This window comes from Ictidomys tridecemlineatus, chromosome 6 (genome assembly GCF_052094955.1).
Source record: "Ictidomys tridecemlineatus isolate mIctTri1 chromosome 6, mIctTri1.hap1, whole genome shotgun sequence".
NCBI lineage: Eukaryota > Metazoa > Chordata > Mammalia > Rodentia > Sciuridae > Ictidomys > Ictidomys tridecemlineatus.
The window spans coordinates 163,368-175,040 of record NC_135482.1 but is presented as its reverse complement, the minus strand read 5'-3'; the positions used below and the strand labels follow the sequence as shown (position 1 = coordinate 175,040).

The window sequence follows — 11,673 nt, the reverse complement described above, 5'->3', positions numbered from 1 at the left end:
TTGTCTGAACTCGGGAAACTCGTCAAAGTCTTAGAGAAACCAGGAAGACAGTGACACCAGGAAAAGGCACCTCAGGCACCTAAAAGCCGTCTGGCACGTTTGCTCACTCTTGCCCCCCACCCCCAGCTTGGTCTTGAAGCCCAGAGTCCACTTTCCCAGTGTGGGACCTTGAACTCTGGTTCCAGAGGGAGCCAAAAAGACAAATTATTGCTTGTCTATTCTAATCTACTGGACTACCTGGAAGACTAATGGGAGGTGCCTGTTTGTTTTGTGTGAATTTGCACCCACTCAGGGTAGAAAAGTGATTTAGTTTGTTTCTGTGGTGCGGGGGATGGAACCCGGGGTCTCACATATGCTACGTCAGTGCTCTGTCAGTGAGCTGCACCCGAGATCAGTTTTGACAGAGATGTCCTTGAATGTCCAGAACTAAAGGTTAGACTAGTCTGCATGGTCATGCAGTGTAGTGAAGTGCTTCAGGCCAGGTGACCCTGCGTGTCCTGGTGGCTCTGGCATGGTGTGCACCATTGGCACCAGGTATGACCTGTCAGCCTGTACTTTCTCTCCTGATGGAAGAGTTTTTCAAGCTGAATATGCTGTAAACTCTGAAAATGGTAGTACAGCTATCAGGATGAGATGTAAAGATAGTGCTGGCTGTTGGATAGAAAAATCAGTCCTTTCTAAGCTTATGAAAAAGAGTTCAATAAATGACTAAGTGTTGGCCAGCATGTTGGGTTTGCCATAGCAGGTTTGTTTGCAGATGCTCATTCTTCAGCAGACATAGCAAAAGAAGAAACCTCCAACTTTATATCTATATTTGGCTGCAACATTCCACTAAAACATCTCATAGACAGGTGGCCATGTCCATACCTTTGTATACCCTCCACAGTGCAGTAGTTCCATGTTAGGGTCTTACCATAGGAACCACACGAGGGACCCATTCATCAAGGGTGTGTTGTTGGCAAAGCCAGGCAAGCTGTAAAGACAGTAATAGAAAATTTCAGATGAGTGAAATGACCTGCTGTAATGTTAAAGAAGTTGTGACAGTAACTAACATAGCAGTCAATGAAGTTAAAGATGAGGCTTTTGAACTAGATCTCTGCTGGGTTCATGGATTGATTAAAGGAGGATATGAAGGCCAATAATCTTTGTTCCAGAAGATATAAGGGTAGGGGCAGAGAAATATGCTAAGGAATCTTCAAAGGAAGAAGATGAATCAGATATTCATAGTATATAACATTACGTCAGTATCTTCTCTGATACACATTTCTATGAAAGTCCCATATAACTGTTTAGCCTATGAGTTATACAGAATCACTGACCAATTTTCATTACATTTTTTTATTATTTTTTTAAAAAGAGCCAGATGTGGTGGCACATACCTCTAATCCCATGGCTTGGGAGGCTGAGGCAGGAAGATCAGATGTTCAAGGCCAGCTTTAGCAATTTAGCAATGCTGTAAGCAACCCAGTGAGACACTGTCTCAAAAAATAAAAAATTGAAAAAATAAAAACCAAACCAAGAAACAAAAAGAACTCAGAAAAGTCAGTAAACAAATGGATGACTACAACCTTTAACAATCAAGATCAGAAAACCCTGGGAAAAGGAAACATGTGATTTCCAAAAATTACCACATCATATTATTATAATAGTTTTCAATAAGAAATCACCAAGTTGACAGGGAATTATGGGCCGTTTATAAGAAAAAAAATGACAGAAACCATCCTTGAGGAAGCCAAGATGTTGGGGTTTCTAGTCAAAGACATGAAATAAACTGTCTTAAATATGTTCAACGAGCAAAAGAAAACCATGGACAAAGTACCAAAGGAAATAAAGAAAATGATGCATGGACAAACTGAGAATATTAATTGAGAAAAACAGCCAAATAAATCTTTCCTCCTTATAAATTTTTCATCTCTGGTACTTCATCATAGCAACAGGATTGACTAACAGTATCTAATGCTTTCAAAGGTTTCAGTTCCTAGTTGCTTGCCCATCACTCTGTGCTTGTGGCAGCACAGTCTGTTTTGGTGGACACATGTGGCAGAGGAGGTCTGTCAACCTCACCACGACTGGGAAGCAAAAAGAGAAGGAAGGAGGAAGAGGCCATGGGGCCCTTTAAGGGTGTGCCCCAGCAAACTGACTTCCTTCTAGTAAGACCCACTTCTTAAAAGTTCCACCCCCTCCCAATAGCACCTCAAGCTGGGGCCAAGCCTTCAACGCATGAGCTTCTGGGGGACATTCTAGATCCAAACTATGACATGCCACTCCTGTTTGATTGATGTCCATCTCATGATGCAAAATGCATCTTGTCCATCTCCAAGAGTCCCCAAGCCTCAATACTTCCAGCATTATTCAAACATCCAAGTCCTCTAAGACTTATGGAAAACTCAACCTTGAACCCCTATAAAAATAAAAAGAGCAAGTTATAAACTTCCAAGATACAATGGTGCAGGGCAACTATTCCTGTCCCAAAAGGGAGGAATAAAGGCATGAAAAGGAAAAACCAGACCAAAACACACAAATGTTAAAACATGTCCTCATGTGCAGCATCTGGGACATGTGGTGGCATGCTGTGAGATCCAAAGGGCTTGGCCAGGGTGTGAAGGTGATCTGGCTATGGCATCCATCATCCCATCAACCACCTGGCTCATCTGGCTGGCCAGGCACGGTGCCCTCTTCACTTACCATTCTGTGTGCATCCGTGCTCAGTGGGAGAGGATGACATTTCCCCATAAAGAAGGAACATTCTTCCTCCTTTTCTGGCTGTGCTCAACTGCTAGTGTCTCCAAACAAGGTTTCAAAGTCCAAAGGGCTTGGCCAGCCCACCCCCGTGTCTCTGCTTGCTACCTACAGCTCCTTTTAGCAGGGGGTCCATGTTGCTAGCATCTCTAATCTGTGGAGTCTCCATTGCAGCTTTTGCTTTATTCTTACAGTTTTATGCATCACCCTGTTGGGGGCTTCTTGTGGTGGCTTCAAGCCTGCCACATACTGCCTGGACTCCTGGTTTCCTCTGAAATCTCGAAGGACACCTCTAGGACCCCATGTCTTGTGCACCTTGCATGCCAGAAAAACCATGTTCACTGAGCATCATGTGGATGATGCTGGGGTCTGCTGCTCGCGTGAGCTGTATCAGGGCTTGATTAATCATGGCTGCAGCAGTTTCTGAGTGCTCACAGCAAAAAGAATGCCCCAACAATTTCCTAGGTGACCCTGTGCAGAGGGCACCTTGGGCTCAGGCTTGCCTTTCCCATGAAAGGTCTACACCCTGACCCTTTGAGCCTGTCATAGATGGGGCCTTACTGATTACTGGAATTCCATCGGAGGATCTTTTCTACTGTCCTGGTGAAAGAAATTAGCTTCTTTTAATGGTGCTATCTCTTTAGCAATGGTACCCTTCTTGAGGACACTTTTACCCTTGCTCCTTTTTTGGACAAACTACAACTTTTTCAAATATTTCCACTCTACGTTTTGCTCCCAATTCTCACTGTAAATCCGGCTAAAAGCATCCTGCTACAACCTGAATGCTGTGCTGCCTTGAAATTTCCTCTACCAGATTAATTAGTTCATCGCCTTTAAACTCAGCCTCCCATGAAAATCCAGCGCATGGACAAAATGTACACAAATAATTTGCCAGAATGTAATGTGTGGCTGCTAGTCTAACTCCGAATGGAGTCCTGTTTCCCCCCAAAACCTCATCATCATGGCCTTCACTGTAGCATTTCTGTCATTATTGCTGGTCTCAGAGCCTTCACCTGAATCACCCATTATGCTCTGCTTACAGAACTCTAGGTTTAATGTAGTTTGTTTCCCCAAACTTTTCCAAATTCCTTCTGCAGACCGGTTCCAAGGGTTTCTGTCTGAATTTTTGGTATCAACATTCTGTGTTGGTTTCTGTCACTGGGACAAATATCTGAGATAAACAACTTAAAAAGGGTGAAAAGTTTATTTTGGCTCATGGTATCAGAGGTTTCAGTCTGTGGATGTTCGGCCCTGTTGCTCTGGGTCTCTGGTGGCCGGGACGTCATGGCAGGAATGTGTGGTAGAGGAGGCATCACCTCATGATGGCTAAGAAGCGAAGCGGGGAAGAAGAGGGCCGGGATTCCAAGGTCCCCTCCAAGGGCACACTCCTGAGGTCCCACCTCCTGAGGTCCCACTCCTCCCAAGGCACCACAGGCCACTTTTAACCCACGACACGTCAGGGGACATCACAGATCCAAACCGTAGCTGTTTCCAACCAGAAATTCTGGGACTCAAGGGTTCAAAAGCTGCCTTGAAAACCTACTAAAGGAGCTCAGCAGCAGACTGGAGCAGGCAGAATCAGAGTGTGGACTGATTCAGTTGCAGGAGAGAAAGAAAAGGGAGTTAGAAAAAATGAACGGAGCGTGGGGGACCTTTGGACATCACCGGATACGCCAGTGTACAGATTGTAGGAGTTCCAAAAGGAGAGGAGGAAATGGGCAGAAAACTTACGATCCCAAACTTCCCCAATATGAGGAAAGACATTAATATACAGACAAGAATTCAAAGAACTCCCAGAGATACACATCAAAACACATCATCGTCCAAGTCATGGCACCAAACACATGCACATACACACACAGTCATAAACGGTCAAATTTTTGCCTGTATTTGCTCATTTAGGTCATTCTTTAATTCACAGATCACTTTAATTTTGAACCTTCTGACTCCTTCTCTGACATTTTATCACCTTCGCTGTCCACGGCTTCTGTTATTGTAGTGTCCTGGTTTGTTTGGGGCACTTTCCTCCCCTGTTTTTTCATGTTGTCTATATGTCTTCTTCCTTGCAGCGTGGATCCTGAACCTCATGCCAGCTGGTGAGGGCAGATCTGGGCCAGACTTGAGCTCCTGCAGTAGTCTGCTGGTCAAAAGGGGTGTCCTGTGCTGGGGGCTGGGCTCTGGTGGGTGTCCACCTATGATGGGTTGGACTGGGGCCTCCTGTGAGCCTCTGTCCTGGTCCTGTACAGGCTGGTGTGGGTGGATCTGGGCCGGGCCTGCCTTCTCGCTATATCATAAACTGTCAAAAGAAAAAGAGCAGAAAGAGAAAAGCAACCTGTTTTTTATATATATATATATAGTTGATTTCCTACCAGAAAGTATGAAAGCTATTTGGGATGACAAAATTAAAATTTAATGAAAAATTCTTTCAATCAGCAATTCTATTGCCACAAAACTATGCTAGATGACAAAAAGGTGGGAAGCAAAAATGTGGGAAAAACACCAAGCTGTGTGAATAGCACCTGAGGCCTGGGGTGGCTCTATTATTGTCAAACAAAATAGATTTCAATTCACAAAAGGCTGCAAGAGACAAACAAGGATGTTTTATATGTTGGGAAAAGTTCCAATGTACTAAGAAGATGTAAGTACAAACACATTGTCTTAGTCAACTATTTCGGTGCTGTGACTAAAGGATTTGACCAGCACAATTGTAAAGGAGGAAAAGTTTATTTGAGGACTCATGGTTTCAGAGGTCTTAGTCCATCAAAGGCCACCACCTTGGGGTTGAGGGGAGGATGAACATCATGGTGGAGGAGTGTGGCAGACGGAATCGGCTCACATCATGATTGGGAAGCAGAGAGAGACTCCACTTGCCAGATACAAATATATACCCAAAGCCATGCCCCAATTCCCACCTCTTCCAGCCACACTCCACCACTGCTGTGACCACTCAGTAATTCCTTGGTGGGATTAAATCACCAAATGGATTAAGACTCTGATAACTGAACCATTTTCCTCTAGACCTTCTTGCATTGTCTCACATGTGAGCTTTTTTGGGAACACCTCACATCCAAACCATAACACACATTCACACCTAACAACAAACCCCAAGTGTACAAAGCAAAAATGGATAGAATTTAATGGAGAAGTATTTATTTCCGTAATAATGTTTAGAGAGTTTAATGCCCTACTTTAAATAATGAATAGTATAAGCAGACAGGATATCCACAAGGAGATCGGAGACTTGAATGCCATAACAGACACACACAGGACGCTGTACCCAACATGAGCAGAATACTCACAACTCAGTGTTCTCCAGGGCCAACCGTACAATATTAGTAAATTTAAAAAGACTGAAATCACAATGAAGCATCTTTTCTGAGTTCAAAAGAATAAAACTATAAACCAGTAACAGAAGGAGAATTGGAAAATACACTAATATGTGAAAGTTAAAAATTAAAACAATACATTCTTTTTTTTTTTCACCAGGGAAGGGGCACTTAACCACTAAGCCACAGCCCTTTAAAAAAATGTTTAGGGTCTTGCTGAGTTGCTGAGGCTAACTTTGAATTTGTGATTCTCCTACCTCAGCCTCCAGAGTTACTGGGATTATAAGCATGTGTCACTGCACTCAGTTAAATAATACACTCTTAAACAACCAATGGGTCAAAGAATAACTCACAGGTAATTAGACAATGCCTTGAGGTGATTGAAGAAAAAAACACAACACACTAAAAACTTATGGGATGCAGCAAAAGCAGACACTAAGAGGAAAATTCATAGCTATAAACATGTATATTAAAAAACAAGCAATTCTAAATCCCAAATATATCCCAAATATATCTATATCTGAAGGATCTAGAAAAAAGTAGATCTGAAGCCAGCAGAAGGAAATAATAAGAATCAGAGTAGAGACAACACAGATATTAGAAAAATAATAGTCAAAGACACCAATGTTGGTTCTTTGAAAAGAACAACAAAATGACACCCTTTTAGCTATATTGACTAACAGTAAAAGAGAGAAGACCCAAATTACCAAAATAAAAATGAGAGTGGAAACATCACTATCAATTTTTATAGAAACAATAAGAACCATAAGAGAATATTATGGATAATTGAAAGTCAATAAATGGGATAATCCACCTAAATGAGATGGAAAAAAAGAGAAAAAATCGGAATAAATCTTAATAGACCTGTAACAGGAGAGGCTGAGTCAGTACTTAGACACCTTTCAAAAAAACCCAGACCAGATGGCCAGATGGTGGCACTTGTGAAATCTATCCAACACTTAAAAACTAAATACCAATCCTCAAACTCTTGCAAAAGATGAAAAAGAAGGGAATACCTTCTAACTCACACTATGAGATCAGCATTATTTTGATACCAAAGCCAGACAAGGATACTACTGGAAAAGAAAGCTATAGCAAGTAACTCATAAATGTATTTGTAAAAATCCTTCACAAAATACTTTAATTTCTTGCTAACTGACCTTGCCTCGACCAATCAAGGAGAGGGCCGTAGAGCAAGCGGAGGGGCTGCAACAGATGGCCTCATGTCCTGGCTGCCTACAGTGTAAGCAGCCTGCCGCTCATGCGCCTAGCACCAGGGGAGTGGCCTGCCACTCAGATGCCCTTAACGTGTGCCATGTATGCAGTACTCCATGCACCTGTCCCTACAATTAGGCATTAAAATTAGAACATTCACAGAGACAGAAAGTAGAAAAGGTTACCATTGCTCATGAGAGGCTCATGCTTAACAGTTACAGTTTCTGTTTGGAGTCATGAAAAAGTTATGAAATAGAGAGTGGTAGATGGTTACAGAAAATCATGGGTGTAGCTAATGCCATTAAATTTTATGCTTAAAAACAGTAAACCTTGTGTTATTTATATATTAGTACCATAAAATAATTGAAAAAAGTTATACCACAAAAAATCAACTAAACACAAAAGAATGCAGGCATAAAGAAATAAGTGATGGAAAGTACAAGATAGTATACCCACAGTGGCAACTAGCTGGACTTCTGCTGGCATCCAGGCTTGCAGATAGCAGAGGACCTGTGGGGGTGGCCTCATGGGGCCCTGATAAGTTCTGCAGCGAGTCATGCAGCTCCAGGCAGCGGGGTGTATTCTTCCTTTCTCAAATAAGTCACAGGTAATCTTCCAGCAGATGCATCCACCATCGTTGACTGAGCTTTGGCCCTGTGTTGAAAGTGAGCATGGTGTGGAGCTATGCCATGAGACCGTGAAGAGGCCCATGGAAACTCACAGTGCAGACCCTCCAAGAGGAATCTGAAATCCTCAGTGTGGTCATCATTGGCTACTTTAGGCCAGAAAAATACTTTTCTATTTAGAGTCACTTATTCCAACAATTCCTGGTGATATTGAGGAAGTTAAGAAATTAGATTCACCAGCATATTCAAAACTCAAAGAAGACCCATGTTCCAAAAAGCAAAATAATGAATGTCCACTGATGAAAATCTCCTTATTTTTTCATCTTTTTCTGATATGTCACTGCTCAATACTATATATTAGTGTATTGTCACATCTTAGGTATATTTAAAAATTAAAACATGTTCAAACAACTATGAATTAAATATGTATGAACTATATCATATAGTTAACACGTTGTTTCACCTGTTAAATTAAACCCATCATGTTATAGAAAAAAGATCCATAGAAAAAAATCAAGATTTAAAAAACTTCATATGTTAATTAAAAACTCAAAACTTTCTAAAATGTACCTACCACAAGGAAGTTTCTCTTATGATGAACATAAAGCGAATAAAGACACATGTGAAAGGGCAAAACAGCAGTGTTAGAACTGTAGTGTTCATGGTAAAACACCAGCACACACACACCAATGGGGCATGGAACCACAGAGAGGCTCTGTAAAAGTAGATGCCTGTTGGGACTTTGAAGTGGTGGTTCCACCACACAAAGCAGTTTGGCAGTTTCTCACAAGGCTAAATATAGAATTATCACATGACCTGGTGATTCCATTCTTTTTTTTCTAATATGTTTTTAGTTGTAGTGAGAATACCTTTATTCTATCTATTCTTCTGTGGTGCTGAGGATCGAACCCAGGGCCCCATACGTGCTAGGTGAGTGCTCTACCGCTGAGCCACAACCCCAGCAGTAATTCCATTCCTAGGTACACATCTTGCTATAGACTTAATTGTGTCCCCTACTCCTTCCCAAATTCATAGAATGAAGCTTAACTCCCAAGGTAACAATATTTTGAGATGGGCCTTTCAGAGGCAATAAGGGTAAGGAGATCACAGGCGGTCCTCATCCAACAGAATGTGTGGCCTTCTGAAGAGAGGAAGAGGGAGGGTCTCTCTCTTTGCTTGCATGAACAGAGATCATGAGCACATAGGAGTGCTACCAGCCAGGAGAAGAGGCCTCAGAATGACGCCTACCTTGTTGGTACCTTGATCTCAAGACTTCTCAGCCTCCAGAACTGTGAGAAAAATAAGTTTCTATTGTTAGCCACCAGTTTGTGATATTTGTTGTAATAGAATGAGTAGACTAAGACACCTGAAGGAACTGAACTCTGGTACTCATGCAAGTCCATGTTCATGGGTGTTCTTAGCACCACTATTTTTAATAGATAAAGATTGGAAACAGCTCAAATGTCCACCAACAGATGAATAGATAAATCCTATAACACATTGTTATATGATAGGATATGAACCAGACACAAAAAGGAAGGAAGAACATGTTATGTGGGTGAATCTTGAAATCAGTGTGCTAGGGGCTGGGGATGTGGCTCAAGCGGTAGCGCGCTCGCCTGGCATGCGTGCGGCCCGGGTTCGATCCTCAGCACCACATACAAATGTTGTGTCCGCCGAAAACTAAAAAATAAATATTAAAAATAATAAATATTAAAAATTCTCTCTCTTCTCTCTCTCTCTCTAAAAAAAAAGAAGAAAAGAAAGCAGTGTGCTAAGTGGAATAAGCCAGATACGAAAAGTCACACATTGTGTGATCCCTTTTATATGAAATAACCAGAATATACAAATCCACAGAGAGAGAACACAGATTAAATAGTAAGGTGTTCATTTTGAAGTGATGGAAATATTTTGGAATCAGAGGTGATGGTTATATAATATTGTGACTGTGTTATATGCATGGAACTTTTGATTTAATGCTATATGAATTTTTAAATTTTATGTGAATTATTTAAAAATGATTTATGGGTAGTAGAATTTTATATATATAATTTATTCATGTAATTTGACCCCTACCAGAAGTGGTTGACTCATAGAGGATGAGAGTAGACTCCCTAAAACTTAACAAAGAAGTAGCCTCATTACAGCTGTTGTGCAGGATTTGGTGTCTTTACTGGAGTGGAATAATAGAAACTTGGAAATATGGACTGTGATTATTGCTCTCCAAAAATGCATTATTTTCCAGAAAGGACAAGCGGTTGCATTCACTTAGGATCAAGAGCTGTGTAATTGTGCATGTTCTTGGCTCTGCCCGAGGCTATGATAATTCTGCTGCTCTTTTATAACACACTCTGAAGGTAACTGGACCACCTTGATCTCCCATAGAACATCACTATATTGATAGCTGCATAATGGGGCCTGGGGATCTAATTATTCCAGATGCCTTCATAAGCTGTGTGTACTCCAGAGGGTGGAAGGTCAGCCCTACAAATATTCTGGAGCCTGCCACATTGGTAAAATTTAGAGATTTACTGGTCTGTTAGCTCAGTATGTAACTGCCACAAATGGACTGCTGTGCCCTTCGGGATGATGATTCTGAAAGATGATGGTAAGGGGAAATCTTCCCCATAGTCAGAGCTTTTGGCAATGCAAGAGGCCATGCACTGTGTAGAGGGAAGTGGCTTGAGTTAGGGTATTCCTAGATTTTTAGGCTCAGCTGGTTGTTAGGGGGCCTGAGAAGAGCAAGACCAAAGAGGTCAGGTGCACAGTAGTCTGCAGAACTGTAAATATATAAAATTACCTGTCAGTTGATAAATAAGTAAATACAAAGTGTTTTAGTCAGCTTTTCTGCCATTATGACCGAAAGACCTGACAACAATTTTAGAGGAGGGAAAGTTTATTTGGGCCTACTATTTCAGGAGTCAGCCCATAGATGGCCAATTGCATTACTCTTGGCCTGAGAGGAGGCAGAATATCAAGGCAGAAGGGGATGATAGAGGAAACCAGTTCAGGAAGCACAGAGAGCTCTCTCACAAGGGACAAAATATATACCCTAAAGGCATCCTCCCAGTGAGCCACCTCCTTCAGTCACACCTACCTGCCTGCAGTTACCACCCATTTAATCCACTGATTAGGTTAAGGTTCTCCTGACCCATTCTTGCATTTTCTCTCACACAAGCTTTGGGGACATCTTCTATTCTAACCACAACAGGCCCTTCAGAATGTGGTATGCAACTCAACGATCTGTGTAGGATTTCGTATCCTGCATCTAGTAGCCAGGGATGGAGATGGGAGAGCCCTGCTCACCATCTCTTAATGACACACCCAGGGAATCTGTGGTTCTGGTCTGCAACTGTAGGCAGTTGGTAGGGAGGTGATTTCCATCAAGTGACAGAGTATCACAACATAAAGGCAGAGCTGCTTCCTCAACACTGAACGTGCTAGGAAACTGGCAAGCAGAGAAAGGAGTTAGTGTTCTGGAAGGAGGTCACCAATCTTCACCTGGAGGAAGGATGTTGCTATATAATGGAGGCAGATGGCATGCACCTGTACTCATGTGACCCTGCGACCTTGGTACTCACATATCCAGCTCTAAGTGCAACTACTGTCTCAAAATGGCTTAGGCCCCTCAGTCAAGAGGAGCAGGATCCATACAAGGCAAACCACCTAGACTGGCAGAAGTGCTAGCCAGAGGGTGGTGGTGGGAAAGGGAGAGGATGTTGCTCTCTTCAAGAGGGTCCAACTGCAGCAGCAGGGCTCTGGTTTCC

At 42.1% G+C, this 11,673-nt stretch overlaps 1 pseudogene; it reads left to right on the top strand.

Annotated features, from left to right (window-relative positions):
* The first annotated feature begins 511 nt into the window (after positions 1-511).
* On the top strand, positions 512-1,428 carry LOC110599088 (proteasome subunit alpha type-3 pseudogene; annotated as a pseudogene).
* The last annotated feature ends 10,245 nt before the right edge of the window (positions 1,429-11,673 follow it).